Below are 14871 nucleotides of genomic sequence, written 5' to 3'. Positions count from 1 at the left end.
TGTAATTGGCAGCCACAGGGAGACTCGTGACTAACAAAGGTATGAGGGATAGTGCTTTGGGAGCAAATTGAGACATTGTTACCACCCAGCACAATATGAAATTGGATCCTTTTGAGGCAGGGGGTGGTTTAGATACTTTATTTTGAAATTCGCTAAGACATAAATCAACAACTCACTATAAGGATGTTACCATACTTTGTAAATCAGCGGCAAGGCATTATGGACATTGAAGTCCAGCATCAAATAGAAGTGCTGGCCACTATTGAGGATACGGAACATTGTACAGATAAAAGTCATTATCATAATATTCTGAAGGGTACTGGCTATAAGAACTTGCTTTGGTCTGTGAGGCTGATGGAAAAGAAATATAACGTCTTTAAAAAGGAACTAACATTTTGCAGTCCTTCGTTTGAGGACCCGGGCCGGGTAGGCAAAGCCGGACCCATTAGAGGCCCGGGCAAAACGCCATCCGGCGGCGGAGGCCCTCCCCCGTCCGCCCTCCTCATACATTAACATATGGGCTAGGCCAACGGGGGCCAGGATTGGCCCCATCGGCGGGAACAAGCCCCCCCCCAATCAGGGGGCGAGCATAGGGGCCAGGGGGGGGGGATAAAAGGGGGACGCAGGGCCCTGTTGGAGTCACACATCCCCCCCCCGGGACTTGGACAAAGGAAGAAGAAATGGCGGGGCATACCTGGAGGCGACCGTCGGGCTTTTGTTTGGCGCCTAAAACCAGCGCGGCAAGGACTCTGCAGGCTCCAGCGAATTTCCAGCCCACGCTTGCCAAGCGACGGCGGCTCCAGAGCGCGGGGGAACCCGTGAGCGAGCACGGACCGGCGACGGCGACCCTTCAGCGGCGGAAGAATGGGGTAGCATGCACAGGAAGCCACCACCCCCGCCAGCGTGGTCCAAGTGAAAGGGGGCCGAGGCATCCGGTTTCCCTCCAGCGGCAGCCAGCCACAGCTTCCCCCCAGTGGGCGTCCACAGTGCGGCACAGGGAACCCCCCCCCACCTTCGCCTTTCCCAGGGGAACGAGGCATCTGGCCGCCAAGTACCTTCGGCTGCGCACGACGACGCGGTGCCGGAAAAGCACGAGAGGAGGGGAGCTGCCACCGCCGTAAACTTCTTGGTGGCAGTGAACAGCCCAGCTTAAAGCACAGGGCAGGGTTTATTACCTTCCCCTTTTAAGGTCGATCTTACCCCCTGCCAGTGCGCGGCATCGCTGGGGGGGCCGTGTTTGGAAAGCACGCTTGAGCCCCTGCAAGAGGAACACGAATACGAGCTGCCCGTGACGAGAGCCAGGAATAGGAGCAGGCATCGACGTGGAGGCGACCTCACCGCCCCCGGCAGAAAAAATTCGGCTGGGTCAACAGGACAACCTGGAGGGTGGCCCTTTTCATGTGATCGAGGAGCCGAGCGGGCGTGGCCACGTCCCCTCTACCGCGTTGCATTTACCAGCACCTGTAGCCAGAACGGCAGTGCTCAGAAGAAGAGGGGGCAGGCTTAACGGGGGCACAAGGAGCCAACAGAGCGGCATTAATGAGGAGACAGGTTAACCTGAGCGGGACCTCCCGCATTACCATAAGATGGCGCCCCTGCGCGTAGAATCGAGCCCGCGCTTTGGAAGGTGTTTATCGCAGCTGCCAAGACTCAGCGTGTGGAGAGGAAAAGCGCTCTGGTCTGCAGCACAGAGAGACCCCACTGTTCTCGCCGTTCACAGATTTCCGATGTATGTGACACACTGCTGCGGGGCAAGAAACGTGGCTGCAATCAAAAAACGGATGACAAGCTGCGGGTCCGTGAAGGAATCAGTTATTGCGCGTAGGTGCGGGCGCTGGTGCCCCCGGAACGAGGGATAACATCACGGAGTGAAGGTAAGCACAATAGAAGTGTAGCCAGGGGGCCAGTGCTGCGGCGTACCGGGCATAGAGGGTCGGCATGGGAAGAGTCGTTAGAGCACGCGTTGTAACAGGAGGCTCTAAGATTGAAAACCGGGAGAATCTAGCCTGGCATTATAGGCCTCAACGCGGCTGAGAGGGATCACCTGGGCGCTCCTGCCCCGTTTGCCATGGGGTGGAAACTCTCTCTAAAGTGGCAGGTGAATAGCTGAGAGAAAGGCGACAGTCGGGTATTGTTAGAGAATGGGAGAATTGGTCACAGTATTCATTTGACTTGGGACGCTGGCGAGGTGTGGGGGGTGCGAGAGGAGGCGTTGTGTTTCATGCCCTCAAGCAGCTTTCTGGGTTGGTTTCTAATGCTATCCCAGTTCATTTCAGACCTGAAAAAAGACGACATTTTAAAGGTCACTGAATACTTGATTAGAATAATGTCAGGATACACCTTTCGTAACCAGCAGGTCATCCGTTCCGTAACTGCAGTTGCCAAAGCTGTCGCCGGAAGCAGAAACACCTACACCACCTGGCCAAGAGCTGATTTTCAGCCAAAATGGTGGCAGTTTCACCCCAAAGCTTTCAAGGGCCAAGATTGTCTCATAAGATTCGACTTGGCTGCTTTCGTCAACAAGCGCACAAATTGTGGAATTATTTCTAACAATTCATCGCACAACAAGCTTATTAGCTCTTTATCACAAGCATGCAGACAGCGTCAGTCTCTCTAAACACTCGGCAGCTTTGCTCCTCTGCGAGCAGAGCCGAGGGCATTTTCCCTTGGGGAACAGCTTGCCCATAATTAAACGAGACAGTTATTTGTAGCCCTCCCGGTACAACTTACTACCTAATGGGTTCAGAAGAGTATACGATACATAGTGCTTTATTCTATTTATTCTCCAGTGATTGATGCGCACGGAAGGTGTTATACTTCCGAAGCAGTGACATGGTAACCGGTCTAAATAAAAAAAAAAAAAAAAAAAAAAGCTGGATATCAGTGCGGGGTTTGAGTCAGCATAATGTGGACCACATACTGCTAGATCAAGGCTGCTAGCGGCAGTCACCCCCCTCAGCACCCCGGAGCCCTCCCATCCCAGCTTTAGAAACAGGCACTTACCACGCACAATATCCCTGGCCTTCTGAGGTTTATGGCGCAGGTCTTTGCAGGGAATAGAGGAGGATGGCAGGACAGTGAACGCCATTGCAATAGTGAGCAACCTCTGAATACTGTTGTTGATTTATTCTCTTACTAGTGCTTTGCAGAGTTACTATTAAACTATTGGGTACAGTAGAGCCGAACAAATCATCGGAGGCGTTATAGGTTAAGGGCACCAACTAAAGTGGTGAGGCGTAGTGGCCAGAGCAGTGACTTCTCAGCTGACTTCGCAGCTGAGATAGGTCAATTGGGTAATGCGAATCCTGCGGGTAATTTGCCCCTAGTTAGGTAGGCCGTTGGTCGCTCAGACCGAGGAGAAGAGTGGGACGAGGAAACGTTTTTATTGTTTTCTGCGGATAGTAATATGGAGTAAGGAAGCTGAGGGACCTCTCAAATATAGTAAAGCTGAGGTAGCTAAGAATTAAATAAACTAAGGCGAAGGGGAAAAGGACTAGGTCAGTTATTGAGATCATGTTCACTGCAAGGCGCAACTCTCTTCAAGGGATGGGATATTATACACATAGTTAAGAGACAAAATCCCTGTTTGACCTATACCGCTAAGATGGCGCGCATCAGTTTTATATAAAAGAAAAAAAAAAGAAAAAAAAAAAAAAAAAGAAAGAAAAAATTGTACTGAGTGGTGATAAGAGGGGTGAGAAGCATGCACGCAAACCAGAGAAGGAGAGATGCATGTTACACAAAGTCCTGAGTACACAGAGGCCTACGAAGGTTATTTTATTTGACTGTTTTCTAACATTGTCATCAGAATCACCGAGGGGCCAGAGAGAATTGTAAGTGAGTGGGTATAGGTGCAGATCAGTGCTGGCTTACGTAACATGGGAGATTGCCCTGTGTACAGCAAGTAGATGGAATGAAAGAGAGACGGCGTGGAATCCTGCACAGAAGCGGGCACAATGTTGCTCCTAGAATGGCAATCGAAGAGAGGCATTTAACCCTCGGACTAGTAAGCAACCCCGCAGAGACAATAGTCCACAGCGAACTCTTTCGGAGCCGGGGGAAACAAAAAAAAAAAAAAAAAAAAAAAAAAAAAATTATGTACATGACAGTAAAAGTGATATTGGCGCGCAGAGATCTGACTACCCAAGTCTCGTGGGTCGGCGGTCGGCGACCTAGTTGGCACGCATAAGAACCAGTTCAACAAGTGTAGTGTAGGCTGGAGGAAACGGCCTTGCGCATAGAGGTTGGGAATTTCTGTTAAGGACTGATGGCTTTGCTAAATGGGAAAAGCGAATGCCACACTTTACTTAGTTTACAACCACCAGCCAAAAGCGTACTTTGGCACGGAGGAAGCGATGAGTTGTTGCAAAGTGAAAGAGAAGCAGGCTAGGGTTACGCAGCAAGAATCGGAAGGGGAAGGGTCACTCCATCTTAGTTCTTACCCAGCACCTGCAGCGTGTGATGTTCTGCTGCAACCATTGACGGTCCAGAAAGAAGTGTAGTTGTGTTAAAACCCCAATTCAGAGCAACGGATCTAACAAATTTATTTATTTGTTTGCAAAGTTTTATCTGGCGCTGGCTGGACCCGAAGGGGTCGGAGCGCTTTACATAATTATCAGCGAGTTACAGGTTACATAGTTACATCAATTACAGGAACCAAGTATAGGCATGGTATGGATAGGTTATGGTCTGAAATTGGCTAAATGGCAATAACTAAGTCGCTTAAATAGGAAATATTTAACAAAGCTGCACATCCGGGAGTTAACTAGTTCATCAGGGCTAAATGAAGGCCAGGTCAGCTGGCAGAGTCGCGAATAAACACAGTTGGAAAACAGCAACTTCATTTATAGATAGGAACAAGGATGCTACTGATAAACCCCAAGCAAGAAATTAAACCGGGTCAGGGGCAGCAGGCTTGCTGACATTAGGCACTTTCCAAGCAAATCTTTTATTCATCCTGGCGTCTGCTGCAGCTTAGCCCCTTCACCGCGGCGGGAATTCTGCCGCGGCGCTGGGGGGGGGGCGTGGGGGAGCAGCGGCGGCGCCGTGGTCGTGACGGGGCCGCTCCGGCATGGGTCACGGTTCGTGGCTCGTGGCGGAGTGGTTCCGTCACGAGCAGGGAAGGGGTTGAGTTAGCTGCATGGTCTCAATGGAAGATAAACAGACAGGGAGAGGTTGGCAGTAAAACATGCCTTCACCCATGGACAAAGGAGACCAGCCTCCTGCGTCCACTGCCTAATTTGCAATAATTGTAGGGGTACTGGAGCAGAGGGGTTTTCTCTGACGGTAGGGCAAGGCAGGGGTCGTTTGGGGGGGAGCTCCCTCTGATCGATAAACCATAGGGAGCGTGGCGGAGCTAACCTAACTAAATTAGCAAACGAGAGGGAAGAACTCACTAGAAGATAGATGGGAGGCTCTCACAGTGTCCTTGGGATGCCGCACGGCAGGGGCACTGGGGGAGCCAGAGGGCGGCACGCCGCCAGCAAAGTCTAGAGATAATGCTCTCCCATGACCCCTGGGATGCCTCACGGCAGGGGTTCAGAAGGAGACAAAAGCAAAGGACCCAGTCGCAAGAAAATAGAGTAGTTGCTCAAGAAAGGTCCTTGGGATGCCATCCGGCAGGGACCTCTGGGTGAAGGGAGGGCCCACGAAAGGGTACAGGGCGAGCGGGACGGCGCTTGCGGCCCAGACAGGTCCAAACGGAGACCCGCCAAATCGGTAGCAAGCTGAAGCCTAGACCCGAAATCAGAAAACCCAAAGAAGGGTTCCCTCCCCTCCCTGGTGATTGATAAAGCTGGGTCAAGAATACTAATAATGCAACATGTACCTAACCATGAACAATGTGATGCAAATGTATAAATTGTTATTATGCGAATAAACTGCGACCTTTTCAGGCACCCAATAAAGTTGTCAGTGGTGATTTAAGGTAGCAGAGCGCAGTTGGATGGAATGAGGGGGGAAGCGGGGAAGGGAGACTCGCCGCCTGGAGGGGGTTAGGACCCGGGCCGGGTAGGCAAAGCCGGACCCATTAGAGGCCCGGGCAAAACGCCATCCGGCGGCGGAGGCCCTCCCCCGTCCGCCCTCCTCATACATTAACATATGGGCTAGGCCAACGGGGGCCAGGATTGGCCCCATCGGCGGGAACAAGCCCCCCCCCAATCAGGGGGCGAGCATAGGGGCCAGGGGGGGGGGATAAAAGGGGGACGCAGGGCCCTGTTGGAGTCACACATCCCCCCCCCGGGACTTGGACAAAGGAAGAAGAAACCCACCCACCCACACCTAGGAGTCGGGCGTCGCAGCCGCATGGTGGAGGGTAGCGGAGCTAACCTAACTAAATTAGCAAACGAGAGGGAAGAACTCACTAGAAGATAGATGGGAGGCTCTCACAGTGTCCTTGGGATGCCGCACGGCAGGGGCACTGGGGGAGCCAGAGGGCGGCACGCCGCCAGCAAAGTCTAGAGATAATGCTCTCCCATGACCCCTGGGATGCCTCACGGCAGGGGTTCAGAAGGAGACAAAAGCAAAGGACCCAGTCGCAAGAAAATAGAGTAGTTGCTCAAGAAAGGTCCTTGGGATGCCATCCGGCAGGGACCTCTGGGTGAAGGGAGGGCCCACGAAAGGGTACAGGGCGAGCGGGACGGCGCTTGCGGCCCAGACAGGTCCAAACGGAGACCCGCCAAATCGGTAGCAAGCTGAAGCCTAGACCCGAAATCAGAAAACCCAAAGAAGGGTTCCCTCCCCTCCCTGGTGATTGATAAAGCTGGGTCAAGAATACTAATAATGCAACATGTACCTAACCATGAACAATGTGATGCAAATGTATAAATTGTTATTATGCGAATAAACTGCGACCTTTTCAGGCACCCAATAAAGTTGTCAGTGGTGATTTAAGGTAGCAGAGCGCAGTTGGATGGAATGAGGGGGGAAGCGGGGAAGGGAGACTCGCCGCCTGGAGGGGGTTTGTTGCTTACCTGTATATACATCATCCAGGTGTAACTAACCCTCATGGATGCATATGACTAAGATCCCCATGGATTGAAACTCGTTATGCTTTACTTGCTGCCTGAATAAATTCATCATTTGAAAGTCTGGCTGGAGTTGGCTTGTCTTCGCGCTAGTTACAGTGCGTAATTCTCTTTTGGAATATATGGCGGTGACGTCGTCTACAAACCCAGACTTGCTAGGCTGTGGCTCCCTTCTTCACATTGCATTTGTAATATATACATTAAAGATGTTGGCGAAAGAAAACGTATCTGTGCGGGCTCACTCTTTGCAGGCAAACTGTGTTTTGCTTTTGTACGGCACTGCCTGGGCCGCGAGAGATGCCCCGCTGCACGTTGTGCAGTTCTGCTGAGACGCTTAATACGGAACAGTTTTGGAACAGGTATGCTGATGGGGGAAGTTAAAAGCATGAAAACCGGCATTTGTGTTCTTTCGCAACCCACTTCGGATTATATTTTTTGAACAAAGAAGCACGCATGGCTACTCACCAGAGTGATAATAAAGGCACTACGAAGACCATCAGGCCACGGGGTGGCCACGCCCACATGGGCGGGGTATTAAGAGATTAAAAGGTGTCTTGAAAACAGCCACAGCGTTCATCTTACAGACAGTCGTTAGCCCATGAAGAAGTGCTCCATAGCACGAAACGCGTCGGGCTGGACTTTGACGAAGTGCGAAGGCATTCTGCTGGCTTTCAATGTTTTCCCCCATTAAAGATGTTGGCGAAAGAAAACTTATCTGTGCGGGCTCACTCTTTGCAGGCAAACTGTGTTTTGATATATCTATATATATTCACTTAAAAACCATAGGTTTCACACATGTTATAGTTAGCTGGACATTTCACTCGTAAAAAACCAATGAAATTCTCCCGTTATAGTTAGTGCAGGCAACTATAACTCACGCGACAGCAATCCACTGCTGATGACGTCAGATATTACATCACTGTATTTAGACACTTATTTACCCATTTTTTCTTCCATTAATCTTTAGCTATACATATATTACAAATATTTATTTTACAGAAAGACACATATGTCATCAGTGATGTAATATCTGACGTCATCAGCAGTGGATTGCAGTCGCGTGAGTTATAGTGTCCTGCACTAACTATAATGGGGGAATTTCATTGGTTTTTTACGAGTGAAATGTCCAGCTAACTATAACATGTGTGAAACCTATGGTTTTTTAAGTGAATTTGCAAGGTTTTTTAAATGCTAATTCCTAACTATAACGTGTGTGAAACCTATGGTTTTTCAGTGAATTTCAAAGGTTTTTTAAATGCTAATTTATGTATGTATGTTTTATTTTTTTTATGGGATTTTTAGCATGCGCGAACCTCGCAATTTTTTCCGTTAAAATTTTTTATTTTTTAAATTACGTGTTTTTCGCGGTGCGCGCACAGTGCGCGCACCCCCGCGATTTTTTGAAAAAAAAATTAAATCTTTTTTTGTCCCTTGGGGGTGATTCTGGGACCCCCTGACAAAGGTTAGGGGGTCAGGAACTGTCCACCCTGCCCCCTATTCATGTTCTCCACCTTTGTTTTTCACTGCCTCAGACTGCGAGAGACAAAATGGCGGCTGACACTTCCTGGTTTCAACCGATTCGAATGTTTACCGACATCTAACAACCAATCAGAATTGCGCTCGTGCACGGCACAGTGCGCGCACAGTGCGCGCACGGTGCGCTCGTATAGATATTGATATGGTTTTAAATGCTATTTTCTCAGGAAATACTGAACAGATTTACACGAGACCTTCAAAAGGCACTTCCTTGACCTGAGGACTACCTCTGCCAAATTTCAAGTAATTCTGTTCAGCCGTTCGGGCTGTACCTTTGACTAAAGGTCCTATGGAAAAATGCATGGGGAAAACGCGTTTTGGGACCCCAATTTTTTCTCGGCCCCACTTGACGAATCACCCCGAGACTTTCAGGGTAGGAGCTGAACGGAGCGCCCCATTTGTTTTGAAAATTTCGCGAGGATTCGTCAACCGGCGCCAAAGGTTTTCAAAATAAGTAGATAGTTATAGTTAGGACCTATTTTCCATAGGAAATCCGCAACATTCTATTCCCAATAAGTCTGGCGCCGATTGACGAATCTTCGTGAAATTTTCCAAACTTTTGGCCAGCTCCGCTCCGCTCCTACCCTGAGAGTTTTGTGGTGATTCGTCAAGCGGGGACCGAGAAAAAAGGGGGACCCATGCAATTTCCCATAGGATCTGTTGTCGCAGCTACAGCCCGAACTGCTGAACGGAATTACACCAAATTTGGCAAAGAGGTAGTCCTCAGTTCAGACTCGTGCCTTTTGCATAAATGGTGTGAATCTGTTGAGTAGTTCCTGAGAAAATTAGGGTAAAATAGTTAGTGATATCTATGGCCGGGAATGATCCGCGCACCCTACCCGCACCGTAAGCGCACCCTCCCCGAACCGAGCGTGCGCCCTGACGATCACGCGCTGAATGCTAATTGGCTGTCGAGTGTCTGTCTACATTCGAAACCAGGAACTGTTGGCGGCCATTGTCTGCCTCGGTAGAAGCGAGGTTGAAGAAGCAAGGGGAATAAGTGTGTAAAACATATAAAGGGGCAGAGTGGATATACTCTGACCCTCTAGATCTGCATGGGGGTCCCTGGGGCCCCCTTTTAAAAAAAATAAACAGCGAAATGCACGCAGGGTGTGCGCTTCCTATCGCGTTGGGTGCACGGACTCTCTCGCGTTGGGTGAGCGGTTCCTAACGCGTTGGGTGCGCGGATCCAAGGAAAATAAAATTGACATTTTTGGGAGATAAACATCAAGCTTAAGTGTTTTGTTCTTGAGTGGCTCTAAAAAGAGCCGTTGTGTTCATTGAGAGTTTTTGGTACTTATAAGTAAGTACCTATACAGAGTCTAAAGTTGTTGAGGAAGACTCTGTTTCCTTCATCAGTAAAGTGTACTCCATCTCTCCTATACATCTCTTGCATATGAAAGCGCAGATTGTTATTGAAAATGGACCCCATTCTATAGTCTCGGAGAAAAGCAGAAACAGATGTATTCACATGCTTCCTAGCTTTCTCAATTTGTGGACAAAAATGATCGGACCAGTTCCATTTCTGCCTTTGGCATATGTTAGAATACACAAAGGCAGTTTTGGGGAAAAGTGAAATCAGTTCTGCAAAGGTGTCCTTCATAAGCATTTCCAGACCTACACCAGTCAAAATGCCTAGGTCATTGCCACCACAGTGCACTATTATGAGGTCAGGGTGTTGGATATGCATGAAGGATTTCACCAATGGCATCAATTGGTGCCACTTTAACCCTCTCTGTACAATCCATTTAATGTCCACATTTGGCAAACCTAGGTCTTTGTGAATGCCTTTGTTTTCTGCATACCTATGGCTCCATAAAATATAGCTGTGTCCCACAATCCACACTCTAAGCAACTTGAAAGGAGGTCTGGATACACTCAGATGGTCTCTGTAAATGAAATGGCAGTTTGGAAAGTAAGATTTTTCTAAAATGGTGGCTAAGATGCAGTTTTGAAAAAAGACAAGAAATCATTGGGTGTTTGACAACCTTCTACACTGAAAGGTAGGGTGCATATTTCTGTTTTTTAAACGCATGATTCTTATTGGTTAACAAAAACTGATTGTAAGGATCATTATGTATGATAAGCTGATATGCTGAAAAGTCAAGCACACTTGCTGTCTTGATTAGCAACATTGTGTGCTGAACTCGTGACCTGTGTGCTCAGTACAGTGTTCCATGACCTGCTTCTATGGTAACAGGCAGAAGGCAGATTGGGGGAAGGGTTCAATTTTATGTCATTTGGAAAGGGTTGAAATGTTAACCAATAGAAATGTGTGTTTGGTTTTGAATTTATGTGGGAAGGAATGTGATTTGATGTTTACATGTATATGTGGGGAAAATGAGAGGGAAACTTTGCCATTCTTTGGTTTTGCTGACTGGTGCACAGTGCAGACATTCTGTATAAGAAAATCTGGTGTGTGACTGATATACTTCTTAATCTACAAAACTACTTGAAAGGTGAGTTATTTAATTGAGAGGAGGTCTTTTGTGATAAGCATTTGTGTTATTCATGTGTTTGCAGGGAGATAACTGTGCTGTTTTTATATTTTGGTACAATTAGAATTCAGTGATTGTTTATGAATTTGTGAAATGAGTTATGTTTCTACACTAAAATGTAGTACTCCTTCTAGATGAAGAAATGTGTTTTGGTATAGTGCAAGGGATAGTGTTGTTTGTCTAGAATCACACAGTGAGTCTGTGTGCGTTTGGGAGTCACTGTGAGAGAGGCATTTGGTAACATCATGTATTTGCTGACAGATAACTGTTTTAAAACCTGTCATGTTGTGAAGTTTTAGTAGCATTAGAAACCAGTCTTTGCTTATGCATTGATAAAATGAGTCATGTTTTGACACTAATGTGCTGTACTTTAATATGTAGATTGTGTGCAGTCCCCTTACCCCTTCCACAGTAGTGAATGAGTTTTGGTAAGCTGCTAGGGATAGTGTTGCTTGTCTAGAATCACACTGTGAGTCTGTGTGCATTTCGGAACCACGGTGAGAGAAGCATTTGGTAACATCGTGTATTTTCTGACAGATAACTGTTTTAAAACCTGTCTTGTTGTCAAGTTTCAGTAGCATTAGAAGGCAGTTTTTGCTTATGCTTTGATTAAATGAGTCAGGCTTTGACACTAAAGTGCAGTTCTGAAATATGTAGTTTGTGTGCAGTCCCCTTACCCCTTCCACAGTAGTGAATGAGTTTTGGTAAACTCCTAGGGATAGTGGTGATTGTCTAGAATCACACTGTGAGTCTGTGTGCATTTGGGAACCACTGTGAGAGAAGCATTTGGTAACATCATGTATTTGCTGACAGATAATTGTTTTAAACCCTGTCATGTTGTCAAGCTTTAGTAGCAATAGAAGCCAGTCTTTGCTTATGCATTAATAAAATGAGTCATGCTTTGACACTAATGTGCTGTACTTTAATATGTAGACTGTGTGTAGTCCCCTTACCCCTTGCACAGTAGTGAATGAGTTTTGGTAAACCGGTAGGGATAGTGTTGCTTGTCTAGAATCACACTGTGAGTCTGTGTGCATTTGGGAACCACTGTGAGAGAAGCATTTGGTAACATCGTGTATTTGCTGACAGATAACTGTTTTAAAACCTGTCTGTTAGAAATGGGATTTCTGGTTGGTTAGGGCTTGTGCCAAAGCCAGGCAGAAACCACCACTCTAGTCAGGGCAAGGAAGTTACACGCCAAAGATAACCCCTGCTCACCCCTTTGGTAGCTTGGCACGAGCAGTCAGGCTTATCCCGGAGGCAATGTGTAAAGCGTTTGCGCGCGCACCCAGCGACAACACCCAAGGCCCACCACAAAGGAAACTCCACACAAGGTTATATATAAAAATAGCCTTTGTATTATACCAAAACACATTAGATAATATTCACACAATTTAGACTGTGCCAACTGGCACTGGGCAGAAATTTACAAGGAATTATATGGACAGGGGACAGGGCCACATGGACCACTGTCAGGAATTAGCACTTTTAGAACTTAGCACTTAGAACATAAGATATAAAATTACTGTAGCGCAAAATAGAACATGTGGCGCACAACCAGTAACTACTGGTAACAGGTAAGTACCTCCTACGCAACCCTAACCACCTTAGGAAAATATTATGCAGGGAATCAGGACCTCACTAGCACCACCTGTACTAGGAGAAAAACAACCACCTAAGTATCACAATACCTGTAGGGGTGTAAGCACATTACACATGATGCATCACAACACATTTAGAGGTGTAGGGAAGGAAAACACATGATGCATAACATACATTCAGCGGTGTAAGAACAAGGCACATGACGCATAAAAACACATTCAGAGGTGCAGGAAAAACACAATTGCGCCCAACTCACATAAGTCACCACCTGTGACTGTCCATAGGCCAACTGGCCTGGTTGGGGCTAGGACGCCCTGTCCAGCAGAGTCAGGGCCAGACTGCGCACGCAGTCAAGGCAAAGCACCAAGCGCCCAGGAGCAACTGAGCACAGCCTACACGTTGCAGCTGCCCACTAAGTGCTGGGCAGCTGGGAAAATGCTGGGGCACCACTGTGCCTTTTTAAAACATATCACCTGCGTGGAGCCCCTCTGGGCTCTTACAGAAATGAGGGGGGGGGCAGACGTTGGAGCCTCACAGGGCTCTAAAACAAATATGCCCCCTTTGGAGTCCCTCTGGACTCTGAACAATGTTGCCCCCAACGTTGGAGCCTCCCTCGGGGCTCTAAAGAATGCCCCCTCACGTTGGAGCCTCGCAGGCTCTTTGAATAGTGTGGGCCCGTATGTTGGAGCGTGCAGTGTGCTCTGAAACCAACACTTTGGAGCGCACCAGCGCTCAAGGAAAACAATGCGGGCCCCGTTGGAGCGCACCAGCACTCAGCAACAAACCCGGCTGCTCCGTGCACCCTTTCGGTAAGAGCCCCCACTCACCGGGACACTGGCGGCTGCTCCGGTCGCGGCGGGAGGCTCTCTGCTCCCCTCCGGCGGCGCTTCTCTCCTTGGCGCGGGGCTTCTGAACTTGGCAGGGCTCTCGCCACTCGCGGGAGCCCTGCAGGGGAAGCCGCCGCATGTCTTCGGTGGGAGGCGGGGTAGGCTCCCGCCCTCCTACTTCCGGTTGTCCCGGAGTCCCGCACCCGGCCTGCCTGACTTCCTGCGAGCATGGCCGCGGTGGTGATTTCTAAATTTCGGCAATAAGAGGGGTAGGCTCCCTCGTTATAGGAGATATACGGCGGGGTGGGCACCCGCCGTGAGATAAACAAATAAGCGGGGTGGGCACCCGCCAACGAGCACACAATGCGGGGTGGGCACCCGCTTTCCAATCTCTGCAACCAGAGGGGGAATCCCTACGCCAGGGATTCCCTCGTTCCGGAAGAGCAGTTTGGCGCTGCAGAGGCGACACAGGAGCGCTCTCTAAGCGCTGAGGCACCAAATAAAGCGCTCCTAGCGCTATAAGTAAAATAAAAGCGCTTCCAGGTGCTTAGGGGAGAAGGAAAGTCCAGCAAAGTTTAGGAAGGTAGGCAGGGGGCAAGGCTGGGCCCAGAGCCAGCTCACTGGGCCTCCAGGCAGGGAGGTAGTCCAAGTGGCGGTCCTCTGGCCCAGCAACAGAAGCAGCCCCCTCAGGCAGGATCCTTGAAGAAAACAAATTGCAAGGGGACACAGCCCCTTCTTATACACCTTTTCCCTTTGTTCTTGGTTCAGGGTGAGGGGGAAAACCAGTCGCAGCTGGTTGGGGAGCACCCTTGATGTGCTCAGCCCCTCACTCTATTCACTGGCAGGGCTAGGGTCATCAGTCGCACCACAGGGGGCGGAGCCAGCATTGTGTGGGGAAATCCCAGCCTTATTCAGGTCCCAGGTGCACTCCTCCCCAGCCATCAGCATGATAATTTTGCACTCACCACTGGGGCAGACCCACCCAGACTCCTGGAGCCAGGCTCACCAGCCAGCTCCAGCCAATCACACGCCAGACACATTTTACACTAATATGCCAACTCCTAGAAGTGGCACTTCCGCACATGACATAATCACGCATTATACATCATTGCGAAGCATTCAATCACACGAGTCCGCACATACCAAACTTGAGCCTGCACACCCCACGCATCAGGAACTACCAGGGACACATACATTCCCCATGCATTCCTATGGGAGGGCAGGGCTATTTCACCACATGCACTCAGAGTGCGTACGCACTTTACTCTGGGACACAGGGAAAGTGCGCAGAAACCAAAAATCACTACCACCAGGTCACCAGTAAAAGCAAAAAGTTTAGGGGTGAACCTGCCAGAAGGGCCAAGTCCAACACTGTCTTGTTGT

Source organism: Triturus cristatus, chromosome 12 (genome assembly GCF_964204655.1).
Source record: "Triturus cristatus chromosome 12, aTriCri1.1, whole genome shotgun sequence".
In the NCBI taxonomy this organism is placed as follows: domain Eukaryota; kingdom Metazoa; phylum Chordata; class Amphibia; order Caudata; family Salamandridae; genus Triturus; species Triturus cristatus.
This window is presented reverse-complemented; position numbering follows the sequence as displayed.